This window comes from Diadema setosum, chromosome 1, assembly GCF_964275005.1.
Source record: "Diadema setosum chromosome 1, eeDiaSeto1, whole genome shotgun sequence".
In the NCBI taxonomy this organism is placed as follows: domain Eukaryota; kingdom Metazoa; phylum Echinodermata; class Echinoidea; order Diadematoida; family Diadematidae; genus Diadema; species Diadema setosum.
Window position 1 is genome coordinate 26,419,652 of NC_092685.1, and position 15,213 is coordinate 26,434,864.

The following is a 15,213-nucleotide window of genomic DNA, read 5'->3' on the forward strand; positions in this document are numbered from 1 at the left end:
CCAGTCCAAATTTTACTCTAACGTTAGACTCTCTAACACTTAAGGCACGACTGGCTGGGTATCTCTCCCTCCTCAAAACAGGAATTTTCAGGCCCTACACGCCTAGAACCTAGGTAGGTTATCTGTTTCAGAATGCACAGCCACAGACAGGTCTAACGTAAACGTTAAAGGTTCTATCCGTGGTTTGAACAATCTGTAACGTGTTAACGTTAACTTAGGCCGATAGGGCCTAGTGTCATAAAAAAAAAAATTATATTGTCTAATGACTAGAACACCTAATGTTATCGTTAGGTCTACCTAAGGCCCCTATTACTAGTAACATTAGAGGTCTAACGTTAATAGGCCTAACCGTTAGTGTTTGACCTAACACGTAGGGCCTATGTTAGATCTCTAATTGTTAGACTTGTCTAGATTCTAGTACCCTAGAGCCCTATGGGCAATTTAATTGAATCCTGACGTTAGATCTAACATGTTAACATTAAAGTCTAGCATAGTAGACACTAACTTAACTAACGTTAGACCCACTAGAGTCTATAGAAGAGTTTCATTCTTTCTCTAGATTCTTCAGATGACACCTAAAAGCCTAATAAGACAAGGTGATCAAGTTTTGTTGTTTAGTCTTTACCACTATAACGTAAACGTTAGAGTCAGGTCTAACGTTAGACATCTAGATCTACTACTACTTAATAGACCTCTAACATTAGGCCCGAATTCACGAAGGTGGTACAAATGAAACCATTGTTTAAACCATGGACAAAAACCATGGAGCGCCAAGTGTCGCATGGAATATTTCGTTACGACATTGGTCATTTCGTCGACAAAATGACCGTTTCGTTAACGAAATTATCATTTCGTGGACAAAATGTTCATTTAGTTACAAAATGTCATTTCGTTACAAAATGACTAGTGTACTAGATACCCAACATTATACAAGTAGTTAGATATACCACTAACAGTTACAGTTTACGTTGTAACACACACCTGACACAAGTTTTTAACGTTTTAAAGTTAACTGGAGTTCTAACAGACAATACACAGCCCAGTTGCTGTAAAAACTGGTCGGGCTAAAGTTTTTAAGTAAGAGCTAACATTTGTCATGTTAGTTGTTTGGCTTAACACTGTTACACTTTGCATTAATTCAAATCCAAGTTGTGTCCATTGTTAGACTTCTAACTTACTTCTTACACTTACAGTTTTCTATAGTTCTAGGTTCTAGACCTAACGCTGCAGCAGTGTCATAAAAAAGCAGATGGAGCACCACTGCTCAGTGCCCTACCTGAGAGGTGTTTCAAAACGTTGCACTTCTATTTTGAATCGACTAACGTGTTGACACGTGGATCCAGAAATTCAAAGTTTGAATTAATCATGCTCAAGCTATGGATGGCCGTTACTGTGAAATTGGATTAGCAATAAGATTCTATTAAAGAGGTAATTGGTTTAGGTCTAGATTCAGGGTTTCTGTTCAGTAAATAACTCTTGTAATCTAAGGATTAATCAAGAATGCTTATTGTTGGGCAAACTGGCAAAATAAAAAATGACTAGACCCTACTGGTAGATCCTAGAAATTCTAGTTGGTCTAACTAACAATAAAAGAGTGGCAAATGCCTCGACTTGTCTGAAAAAGATAATGGACATTACAAAGTTTAAACTTTTTTTCTCTTTTTAAAGCAAAGGGGACCATTTACCACTAGAGAAACCTAGTTGCTAGAGTAAAAGTAGAAATTATTACAAGAAGTATGTAATACAAGTTGTAGATGAATCACAGAGCACAGATGAATTCAGTGTCCTTTAAATAAAATGGTGACATTGTGGTGTTTGCATATTTTTTTTTTCTTTTCAGATGGGTTGACGGTGTTTACATAATTATCTTGTCTGGAGCAAGATTTCTGGAAAATGGCTCTACATGACTATGCTGTTCCCGATTTGCATTGCTTTGAAGTTCTCCCAGAATATGAAGATATTTCACAAGACAGTACTTTCTATCATCCTTCAATATCTACTGAAGATAGCACAAATGAATCCAGTGATCACAGAAACACTGCATGTAGGCCAAGTTCTTGCTGTAGCATATGGCACCAGGCGGATGACTGTACAACATTTTGTCCTGCCGTCTCAAGCACTGACTTCTATGATGACACAAGGAGTTATCATGACATTTGGTGTGATGACCTTGACCTTTCATCAGTGAACAAAGATGAAGGCACATATTCATCAACATTCGTACCACCAGACTCTACAGTGCCCCAGCTGAATACGAGTCATGCTGAGCAGACAGGTGATCAAATAATTCCCATAAATGAAAATTGTACAGGTCAAGGTGATCATGATGAACCTTTTCAAACACAGCAGGTGCCCTCTGGGGCTTGTGAGAGCAAGGACACATCTGACACAGGAGTCGTTTCCATTGATGATCAAGATGCCTGTGATGTGACTAATGTAATGACGACATCATCGGTGCCAGAACATACAGCAGACACTGATGATGACAACTGGTGGTGGGAGCTCTCACAGCTCAGTACACCTTCGCAGACCAGTTCTTATTCCTGGAGCCATGAAAATGATGATGATGGATCTCCTCGCGTTGTACCAGCACTGCACTCCTGGTTGACACGTCATAGTGTGTCAGCTGGCCATTCCGATGATGACACCAACAATCAGATGGGCGAAAGGCAAGAACAAAGAGAAGGGGAGCTCTTATTTCACTCAACATGTGCAGCCACTGAACAGGTTGTACCAAAGTGGCCCCCAGAAGAATAGAGAGTATTTTTAAGTATTTTCTCAAGCTACATTGTCTGTATTTAAAGCATCTTTAGCCGTGATTGTGTGACATTAATGGTTCCCTTACAATCACCAGGTGTCTTCTCTACATTTCAAAAGCTGACTTTAAATAGTCACCCTTGCATTTACTGCATCCACACAACTGATGCTATTTAGCATAAGATATAAGTGACTTCATTTTATGACCTTATATAGCAATCCTTATTTATGTACTTGATCAGAATGACAGGAATCAAGTTAAACTTTTCAATTTCACCTATCTTTTATTTTCACAAATCTTTTAAATGCAAGTCCCCCCTCACCCTTTCAGTGTCATAAGTGCTTTGGACAAGTGAAACATTTAATGTTCAAAGTGTGTGTTACCATACTACATTGCCCCTTTGCTTGTGCTTCTAAACAAATGTATCTGAGTTTGTTATGCATAATCATCAATACATTACAGAAAGATGTGTCAAGAGATCAACTTGACTTTATACAATTCCTGGAAAAATACACATTTATTTGTTGGCGGCCCAAGGAATTCTTTGCACCATGATTGTACTGTACATTGTATAGAAATGTGTATATCTAAGTGTGTACATTCTTTAAGTACTGGATTTTAGGAATTGCTTCTTGCTTCATGTAGATATGTTTTGTTTCTGTACTGTTCTGTTGTGGATACTTCTGCCCTCCTTAAAGGCATAATTTACCATTTGCAGATGAAAGCATTAGTGCTCTAAAATAGTTCTAAAATGTGAGTTAGGGATAGAAACAACCACTGTCAAAATTTGAATCCGTATAATCGATGTTAAGTGTTGTTAAATACACAAAATGTGAACAATAGTTATAATAAAAATGTTTCCAGACTAAACCGTATACAGTTACGGTTTATTGAGAAAAACCCTGATATCTCCTTATATTTTAGGTTTCATTGCAAATATTTCATATGGTAGGATGTTTTATGATACAACAGACCTACACATATGCATCAAATGTGATATCTTGAACATTTATGAAATCACTGCTCCCAAAGGTAAACTGGACCTTTAACAGAATTATCACTGGTTGCACAGTTGCATGAATGACTTTCCAGTGGATGGGATGTAACTCTGATCACAACACTTCTTGCAAACAATACAGTATTCTTTTAAGAACTAAAGCCATGCATTCAAAATTTCCAATTGAATGGCAAGATGGTGTTTTGATTTGATTTTTAATATTTTTGTTCAAAAGCATGAGATTTTATGTAACTTGTACAAAGTGCAAAGTGTACTTATATTTATAGATTCCATATTCAGGCACTGTACACTTGTGATTCTGTATTGAATGGTGAAATATTTTGTGATTCTGTGGCATAAACCCATTTGCAAAGCACTGAAAGGATTGAAAATGTATTTGTACCCTTGAATCTATAACTGGTTGTTGCAGTAAACATTATATTAGTCATACTGTACGTGTACTAGTAGCATCAAATCAAGAGCTGACAATATTTACCCGACTCAGACCTCCCTCCCCTCTACTCACTGGCGTAGCCAGGGGGGGGGGGGGCGATGGGGGCGGTCGCCCCCCCTAAGATTTGGACCGGGGATTTGGGAGGCGGAAAAAAAAAATGCGTGTATACTGTATGCATGCACATGAAGCCGGTCTCCTTTGCAACCTTTCATCAATAAGATTTTTTTTTTTTTTAATATTTCACTCAAAGTGTGCACCAAATCGTTGAATTTCAATTCAAAATATGCAAAATCTCTCGTGCTTGGGAGGGGGTATCCCCCTCCCAAACCCTCCCCCTCTGTGCCTCTTTCCCTAGCTTAGTAGTACACTTTTTAGATTTACCAAAAAATTATGAATAATTCTGAGTGCACAAGACTTATCACTAGGTTCCCTCATGTATAAGGGGAATTTCCCCTTTTAATCGACCCTTTCCTCCCTCAGTCCCCCTCCCCATCATTTTTTTTTGTGTGTGTGATTTCCCAAATGTTGATTCCATCAAATATGCGTATACGAGATATCTCAATTTCAACCTTAAAAAGGCAAAAGCTCCATCGGAAGGGAAGGGTGGAGATAACACTCGCCCACGCCTTCTCCCTGCTCGCACGCCCCTCCCCCCCCCCCTTCCGCCATGCATAGAAGTAGACTGTGGCTATACCCAGATCGCTTTATTTCAATTCTAAAAATGGGGGAATCCCCCTTCCCCTAAGCTCTACCTCACTAGACTTTATACATACACACAGATGGTGCACATTCGGAATAAAAGCTAAATTCCGTGATTTTAACACTTCGATGAAAAATATTGCACCAAAAATTTGCACCAGATCGCTGAATTTCAGGTCTGAAAACGCAAAATCAACTTCGTGTGGGAGGGGATATGCCCCTATCTACACCCTCGTGTGCATGCTTTTTCTGTTTGATTGCTGAACAGACAGCGTTCATGATATTCAGCGTAAGAATAAATACAAGATTATTTAAATGATACCATTGTATAGGCAAATTGTTCGATAATCCCTAAAATATACTGCAACTTTAAACAAGTGGGACTGTTTCAACTCGTTAAAACACGCAAAAACATGCATCAAATTGCACCATTTGCAACATCAAAATGCAAAAAGTTCTCACCGTGGGAGGGGAACACCCCCCTTCCACACCCTCCCCTCCCCCTTCGCTCGCTCCGCTCGCTCGGGTTCAGTCGCGTTCATGATATTCAGTGAAAAGAATTAATACAAGAAGACTATTTAAATGATACCATTTTATAGGCAAATTGTTCAATGATAATCTACATCAGAATATACTGCTACCTTAAACAAGTGTTACTGTTTCACGTCGATAAAACGCGCAAAAACATGCATCAAATTGCACCATTTGCAACATCAAAATGCAAAAAGTTCTTACCGTGGGAGGGGGGACACCCCCCTCCCACACCCTCCCCTCCCCCCTCGCTCGCTCCGCTCACTCGGGTTCAGTCGCGTTCATGATATTCAATGAAAAGAATTAATACAAGAAGATTATTTAAATGATACCATTTTATAGGCAAATTGTTCAATGATAATCTACATCAAAATATACTGCTACCTTAAACAAGTGTTACTGTTTCACGTCGATAAAACGCGCAAAAACATGCATCAAAATGCACCATTTGCAACATCAAAATGCAAAAAGTTCTTACAGTGGGAGGGGGGACACCCCCCTCCCACACCCTCCCCTCCCCCTTCGCTCGGCCCGCTCGCTCGGGTTCAGTCGCGTTCATGATACGAGTATTCAGTGAAAAGAATTAATACAAGAAGTGTATTTAAATGATACCATTTTATAGGCAAATTGTTCGATAATCCCTAAAATATATTGCAACTTTAAACAAGTGGGACTGTTTCAACTCGTTAAAACACGCAAAAACATGCATCAAATTGCACCATTTGCAACATCAAAATGCAAAAAGTTCTCATCGTGGGAGGGGGAACAACACCCTCCCCTCCCCCTTCGCTCGGCCCGCTCGCTCGGGTTCAGTCGCGTTCATGATATTCAGTGAAAAGAATTAATACAAGAAGTGTATTTAAATGATACCATTTTATAGGCAAATTGTTCAATGATAATCTACATCAAAATATACTGCTACCTTAAACAAGTGTTACTGTTTCACGTTGATAAACGCGCAAAAACATGCATCAAATTGCACCATTTGCAACATCAAAATGCAAAAAGTTCTTACCGTGGGAGGGGGGACACCCCCCTCCCACACCCTCCCCTCCCCCCCCCCCCCCCTCGCTCGCTCCGCTCGCTCGGGTTCAGTCGCGTTCATGATATTCAGTGAAAAGAATTAATACAAGAAGTGTATTTAAATCATACCATTATAGGCAAATTGTTCAATGATAATCTACATCAAAATATACTGCTACCTTAAACAAGTGGGACTGTTTCAACTCGTTAAAACACGCAAAAACATGCATCAAATTGCACCATTTGCAACATCATAATGCAAAAAGTCCCCTCCCACACCCTCCCCTCCCCCTCGCTCGCTCCGCTCGCTCGGGTTCAGTCGCGTTCATGATATTCAGTGAAAAGAATCAATACAAGAAGTGTATTTAAATTATACCATTTTATAGGCAAATTGTTCAATAATAATCTACATCAAAATAAACTGCTACCTTAAACAAGTGGGACTGTTTCACGTCGATAAAACGCGCAAAAACATGCATCAAATTGCACCATTTACAACATCAAAATGCAAAAAGTTCTCACCGTGGGAGGGGGGACACCCCCCTCCCACACCCTCCCCCCCCCCCCCCCCCCACTTCGCTCGCTCCGCTCGCTCGGGCTCGGTCGCTTCGCTCCCTCGCAGACTAACCGCCCCCCCTAAGATGAAATCCTGGCTACGCCGTTGCCTCTACTCTCTCTCTCTCTCTCTCTCTCTATCTATCTATCTATCTATTATATATATATATATATATACATATATATATATGATATATGCACACGCACACACACACCCTGCATCACAAAACCAACAAATTGTCGCCAGACATGGATTTTCAGTTGAAGGCCAGATTCTTAAAGAGCAGACTCTAAGCTTTACAATAATGTATAACTCGATTCAAATTTAAGTATTGGAAAGAAAGCACACACTCTGGAAAAGTGTGAACGGAGAAAAAAGGCTCTGAAGTAGAGGGTCTATTCAAGCCCTTGATCTTTACCAAGCCGTGCTAGCCGTGCAATCAAAGGGACAAAACACAGGATGTAAACCACCGGAGCAACAACAATGAAGGGATTATCAGATTAAGCTGAAATTGAGCATGTTCTATCGATACAATCTGTCCATGATTAATGCCAACTTTCAGAGCAGTAGAGTTATCCTTTCGAAAGTTATTAGACTTGAAAGTGAAGAATGTGTAAAGGATTTGAAGAAAGGAAAAGAGGACTCTGAGACATACCTGATTATTCTATTCTCCCCCCCCCCAAAAAAAAAAAGGTTGTAGAAAAACTGCTGAAAACACACTTTCCCATTCATGTTATGATCAAGAACTAAAGAATAATATGTAAAATGAAAGCTCTTTCAGAAAATATGAAAAACTCAAGATTGACTCGGTTGACCCATTTCACCTTTTTTTTTAGTCCTGTAAAATCAAGGGGTGCGACTTTTTGTTCGTTTGTGATGCACGGTCATTAATGTGTACATACTTCAATACAGCATCTAACACTTATCAATCCTCAACAAACATATATATATATATATATATATATATATATATATATATATATATATATATATACATATATACATATATATACATATATATATATATATATGAAGAGTTTGTTTGCAAAAACAGATAAGTCCATATTTGCCAAATGGAGATATTTGCGATTAAAGGTCAAGAAAAATAAAGAGAATAATAAGAAATTTTTTGCTTCTTTTGACCATAACTTCAAAAATATACCCTTATATGTAGTGACCAATATATCATTTAAAAGGTATCATTTTGTACTTTATGACAGAGATCATACTTCAAAATCTTCAAAAATGGACTTATCGGTTTTTGCAAACAAACCCTTCATATATGACGGGTTTGTTTGCAAAAACCGATAAGTCCAAATTTGCCAAATGGAGATATTTGCGATTAAAGCTCAAGAAAAATAAAGAGAATAATAACAAAATTTTTGCTTCTTTTCACCATAACTTCAAAAATGTACCTTTATATGTAGTGACCAATATATCATTTAAAAGGTATTATTTTGTACTTTATGACAGAGACCGAACTTCAAAATCTTCAAAAATGGACTTATCGGTTTTTGCGAACAAACTCTTCATATATACATATATATATATATATATATATACATATGCATATATCCCTAGTTGGCACCTTAGGGAGACATATTGGGGGGAAGTGTCTTCATTAGGGAGACAACTGGTCATTAAGGAGACAATTTTCGTGTCTCCATTGCGTAAACTGCCATTGAACATGTATATAATAAATTTGCATATAAAACAAATGGAAATGTCTTCCAAATGACCCATCTAGGAGTATATATATACATATACATATATATATATATATATATATATATATATATATATATATATATATATATATATATATATATATATATATATATATATATATATATATATATATACATATGCATATACATATATATATATATAATACATATATATATATATATATATATATATATATATATAGATATATATAGATATATATAGATATAGATATAAGTAAATAGATATAATACAAAATTATGAAAAAAATACTGTAATGTATCATCATCCAACTACATGGTTGTACTTCGAATGGTTACATCACATTTTGAACACACCGTGCACATTCAGAGTTTCCAGATGTGTCTGAAATTTGGTGCAACCATGAAGTTGTTGGATGCTAATCCATGCATGGCAATCTCTTCTTTTCATCTTTTGTGTACTGGAACCAGCTCATGGACTTAAATCCTCATCAGATTACATAAATATAATAAACATAATATATATTTATTCATTCAAAGGAAAGTGTTCTTCAGTTTCTGACTGACATGAGGAAGGAGTCTGCTAAGATCTTCGGATAAAAGGTGAATTTTGTGCAAACTCTGGAGGCTTGCAAGAGGATTACTGTCTTTCCAGTGGTGGTAACTCTTGATGACCTGCCTCCTGGTGTGTTCTGTATAGAGTCTTGGAAGATTTCAGAATCGATCATGGAATGAACCACATCTTCACAATAATGATTTTGCCCAGTTGGTGTGTGTCAGGTGTTATAAGATTTGTGTATTCTCTGACATAAGTTTTGTTTTGACACATCCACATAAACACATGAACACACACATTTGCAAACACACAGGCAGACACATACACATAATAAGATTGTGTTACCACACACAAACTTTACTAAACATCAGTCTGGATTACCTGTACACTTCATTATCTATCATGTTTTTTTTTAATTTTCAATTATTAAAAAGTACACAAATTATACTGTACAATCTATTCATATATATGATCATATAATGAACAGGAAAGAAAAAGAACTGTCACATATAATATCTGTCTATGCTACAACCTAAATGATTTCTGTGGGTTCTGTCATGAACAACCTCACAAAATATTACTATGTTCCCTAGAACACTATGCATCATGCATTTTTACTGCTTTTGTTCCCATTACCTAAATGTTTTTCCTTTCAAAAGAAAAAACAAAACATTACAAAACAAACACATCCTCCTCCTACACAAAGTTTTGCGTGAAAGGAAATGCATTGTTCAATGGTGGCATTGTTGATGATGGCTTTGCCTAGCTAGCATACATCATTTTAACAAGTTCTGCTTTTAGAAGCAATAGTCTACATAAAATCCACTGTCCACACTGGAACTCATTAAAGATTAAAGTGTCCTATTTGTGGTAGTATTAGCATTTTTCTGAAATCTTATCCTTTCATGAGCTCAAATTTTTCTATGCCCACAAGTATTACATCAGTGTCCAGTTTGCTTAGAACTTCACACAACTACTTCACGTATACAGACATTGCAATAAACATCTAACATAATCATGAGCCCATGTACAACCCTGTTTACATGTAATAGATTTCCATGCATACTGCATACTGTGCATCTAAAAAAAAAAGTGTAACTTCTCTTTGAGTTCTTGGATATAGTTTTATAACATTGTCCATTAACAGTAAACTTGATTGTGAAACTGAACATAATACTGTATACAGCATATATTTCGCAAGTCTAAATTTTCGCGAATCAGAAATTTCCAACGATTTCGCGAGTGGTAAAATTCGCAATCGTGGAGTCCTGTACTGAACAGAGAAGTGTACACGCATAGGTCACATTCACATCGGGATCAGAGTCGATATTTTTGCGTGTCTTTAATTTCGCGAATAGCACCCAACTCACGAAAATAAAAACTTCGCGAAATATTCCGCGTATACAGTACTCAACAGCACATGACTCAAAATCTACTGTGCACTCACACTAAAATTAAAGTGAGGTCATCGTACTGCCCAGAGTTTAAGTCTTTTGTTCATAATCAAACAAATATTTTAATATACATGGCCTACCTGAAGATACAAACAGGCACACTGAAGAAAATCTTGATTGCTTCAGAAGAGTTTACAACAGAAAGTATTCTCCAGCCATTTTCAAACATGTTACAACTGTCTATGCAATTGGGAGTCAAGAACCTACAAGGGACCTAGCAAAATTGAAATGAGGGCAGAGTTTGTACATCATCGCAACAGTCAGACGTACATGTACAGTGTATCTAAATCTTATCAATGTAAACTTTTTATGAAACTGACTGATACACACTTTGACAAGTGTGGACTATTGGTGTTTCTACCTGTTCTACCTGAACCAGGTCAGCTCCATTGAGGTTGAACTGTACAGGTATACAGTGTAGGAGCATTGAGGGCAGCAACTCTGATACAATATGCCCAGGGAGTGCTTTACAAGCCTGCCTGTGTGTTCCACAAAAGCAATTCAAGGAGACTGACATTGATCAACACTCACATATTATCAGTTACATGACTTGACAATAATTTCTTACAAAGGAAGCACACCACTATAATTATCAGACGTGAAGCACATCTGAGGAGCTTCCTTAACTACTTGTATCCACTGCTACTGTCACTGTAAATGATAGTGGCTATTGGGAGGGATACCTACTGTGTAGTGTGTACAGTGGTAAACGGCTATTCTTTAGAATTATACCATCAAGCACTTTTCGCCCAAACTGATGTTTCACGAGTTGTAACATCCAAGCAGGAAAAAAAAAACACACGCACACATACACAATACAGTTTGGTACCACACCCAAATCTGTAATCGTAACTTTCTATGATTATGTAAACTAAGAGCTGGAACGGATGTTTGTCACCGGTTTCAGATATAACAGGCTTTCCTGTTTACACTCAAAGCACAATTAGCCAACATCGACACCCATTCCACAGTGTACAGTTACAACAGCAACAACAAAAGTGCAGCAGTGAAAGGTGAAGCTTAAGAAAACATGGAGTGATTAGAATTTGGTGTCCATCAGCATGAGCCTATCCCGACTATCATAGCCACTAGTATTGTGCCCGAGAGGGAGGCATGGAATGTACACATGTCAATCAGAATATACACTCATGTACACATGGCATTATGCTTTAGTTTGTCCTTTGTAAAACTAAACAAAATACTGTATGCCTATTGTGCAGGGGGACTGATCCATACAAAATTTGAGGGCCAGAGGAGGTCCTTGTGTGCACAACAAACTTGCATCTTCAGTACATACAGCTTTGATTATTCATCCTTTAAACATTTTTCATCAGGTTAGTGAAGTATCATAACGAATGACCCTTGAATCAGCCACAAAATAATTCCCAGAAACACCCCTTCCCTCTTGGTTGATACCTCTGTTGGCATTTTCCCCAATTCTTCTTAAAAGAGTGATGAAAACGGTTTTATAGAATGCGTAGCGCAGATCCTGCAATCTCACTGGTCGAGAGCCGTGTCGCTTTTTACTGGCCACATACTGCCTCACAGACTAAGCAATTGTTTCCCCACTTATTACAAGTAAGAGATACCTATTGGCTAGCACACGATGCATCCAGTAATTACTGGATGCATGCTTTTGAAGTACTGGATCCATGGTTTTCGTCTATGGCAAGCCAAAAGGAAATACATCCAGAAAATCTGCCATCAGGTTACATGATCAAAATTTCTGGCAAGAAAATCGTCCCCCATTCTATAAAACAGATGATGCACATTTTTTTTGGTGTGTCAGTAGGAATTATAGTGTGCATGCGGTACCTATGGAATTTAGCCTAAGCATTCCTAAACATTCCATAGTTACTTTATGCGCCCAATTCCAACTGACACACTCAGACCTGTGCATTATTTGTATATTGTCATTGCAATGACTTATGAGGAGCACTCCTATGCCAGTACACCTACAATATCCTTGTACAACACTCATCTCCATCACAAAAGAGCTTGCCTTGTGCATAATTCTCCCTTCTTACCCCACCATACACATACACACATAGACACACACCAATACACATAAATGACTGGGGAAGGTCTAACATCATGTCCATAGAAAAGTGCCGACAGTCAAAAACGAGCCAATGCAATATATTGGCACTTAATGTAGCCAGGCAAAACATACAATATCTAGTATGATGAAAAAGATTTTGGTGACGCTACACCTGACATTGCAAATGTATGTGCATAGAGAGAAAAACAAAGAAGAGAACAGGTGCTACAAGCACAACATTAAAAAACTGAATTCACCTTTCAGGTTATGAAATGTTATTTAATGTGCAGTATAGGACTAACACATGAACCACAATTAATGACTACAACAAGTGAAAAGAGTGTTTTGTTTTTGGACGAGAAAAGGCCACTACCGCATGAGAGAGTCTGGATAATTACTCCCTGAGCAATAGCATCATCACTACGTGCATACTGATCAATATACAGACAAAAGGGATCCCTTTAAAGACACGTTTAAGACAATATCCAAAGCACTTAGGAAAAAGAAGAGGGGAGGGGTCAGTTTGCTGTTGTCCTCTGGATCATCTTCTGATTGGCTGCAAAATGTATAATCATCGTCGCCAGTAGATGATTGCCACTCCCCCTCTGTCACTCGTGTGTGCATGAATGAAGAGAAGCTATGACATCATATTGTGTATTGACCCCAAAATAGCGGTCCTCAATCCGGGCAACATCAAATTAACATTCTAGTTTATGGTTACACATCCATATCTGGCTGTGCAATGCCAATATCCACTGTCATGAGTAACCTACATCTTCACATTATTCTAGAAATGCCAACACAAACACAAAAGGGGCAGTAAAACATATATGATTATCGGTAGACCTTTGACCAGTGAACAAAAAAGTTTTTAAGTTCATCACTTGCTCTAAATGAAAGTACATAATAGATATCTACAAATGAACATGCCAATGAATAAATAAACCACATACAGTACCAGAAGTAAGGCAGCAAAAGACAAAGGTCACATGACCTTCCATACAGGTAAAAGTCAAGTCAAAACAACAGTCACAAAAATCATGCATACCCACTATATGCCATGCACGTGAATAACATCACTCTTAGATTTTGTGCAGAATGCAAATTAAAGGCTGCCTACAGACACAAGACATTTTGTACAGGAAGAGCAGCAATCATAATATCTTTGTAAATGAAATGTGTAAGCATTATGAAAACCAAACATCATGAGGTACAATGACAATTAATGACAGTATTTTTGAATGTACTCCAAATAACAGCTTTCAAAAATGCATTCAAGCCTCTCTCAGAACTCTGCAAACGGAGTCCATTTTGTCTTTACCCTTGCCTACCTGCATTCTTGCACGATTACAGAGTGTTCACCCAGTCACCAACCATAGTGTGGTAAGACTCTGTACGAACACAGATTAAATCACAAGATTTGCTTGACAGAAATGCCCTCTAATGTCCCTTGACCTCCTCCCCTCCCCCACCCCCCCCCCCACCCCCAAAAAAAAATATGCATAAATAAATGGATTGCAAGGTATGCTGGTACATAACTGAGCAATTCAACTTTAAATTTGTTGCAAAGATGAATGTCCTCACAGGTTCTACTGAAAGCAGAGCACACAAAGTAATGCCAACTGCAATTCTGTCACGAAAGACATACAAAAATTCTGCGGGCTTCAGTGCATTGTTAAGACTTTTAACTTCTCTATCCCCTCCAAGTCCATCCAAACAAGACTTTCAGTAAAGTACAATAATTATTTATCTATCTTCACCGGAGAGGTCGTATATGATACATATTGGCATTCTTTTTTGATAGGAGCTTCCTGTGCAATGCATATGGCACTTGAATCACAACTACCCCATCTGCTCTGCTCCATATATATTTGCTGAACTAATATTCTCTCATGGCTTAAATTTGTGCAGAATGCAAAACATAGACACACTGTAATCAATGCTTCTACAACTAAATTTGGCACATTAATAGTCTATTAATGCTTAAAATCCAGAGAGATGCTGAATTCACTTTCCATTATTGTCAATTTCTGAAACAAAATGCACAAGACAGAAGCGTAGAAGAGCATCCCTCTCCAAACAGTTTAATTTATCACACTTTGCACATGGTTTGGTATAAATTCAGAGGTATTGTCTGCCAAATTGACAAGCCCCTTGATTTGATATGTAGGGCTTGGAAAGAGATGATCATAGACTACAAGAAACTTTGCCAGTCAATAACAATGTGGGTACTTGTCAATATCTAATAAATAAGGCAAGATGTCACATACCAACTGGGCTACTAAATTACAACCAAACGCTGCAAAGTGAGTATTTTTGTTATATGGCAGGTACAAAGGGAGGAAGGTTTGGGTGTTTCTGTCTTTCTTTCTTCCAGATACATAGTGGTATACCTACAACATATCATTAAGTAAGAAATAATTCCATGCACTGCTTGA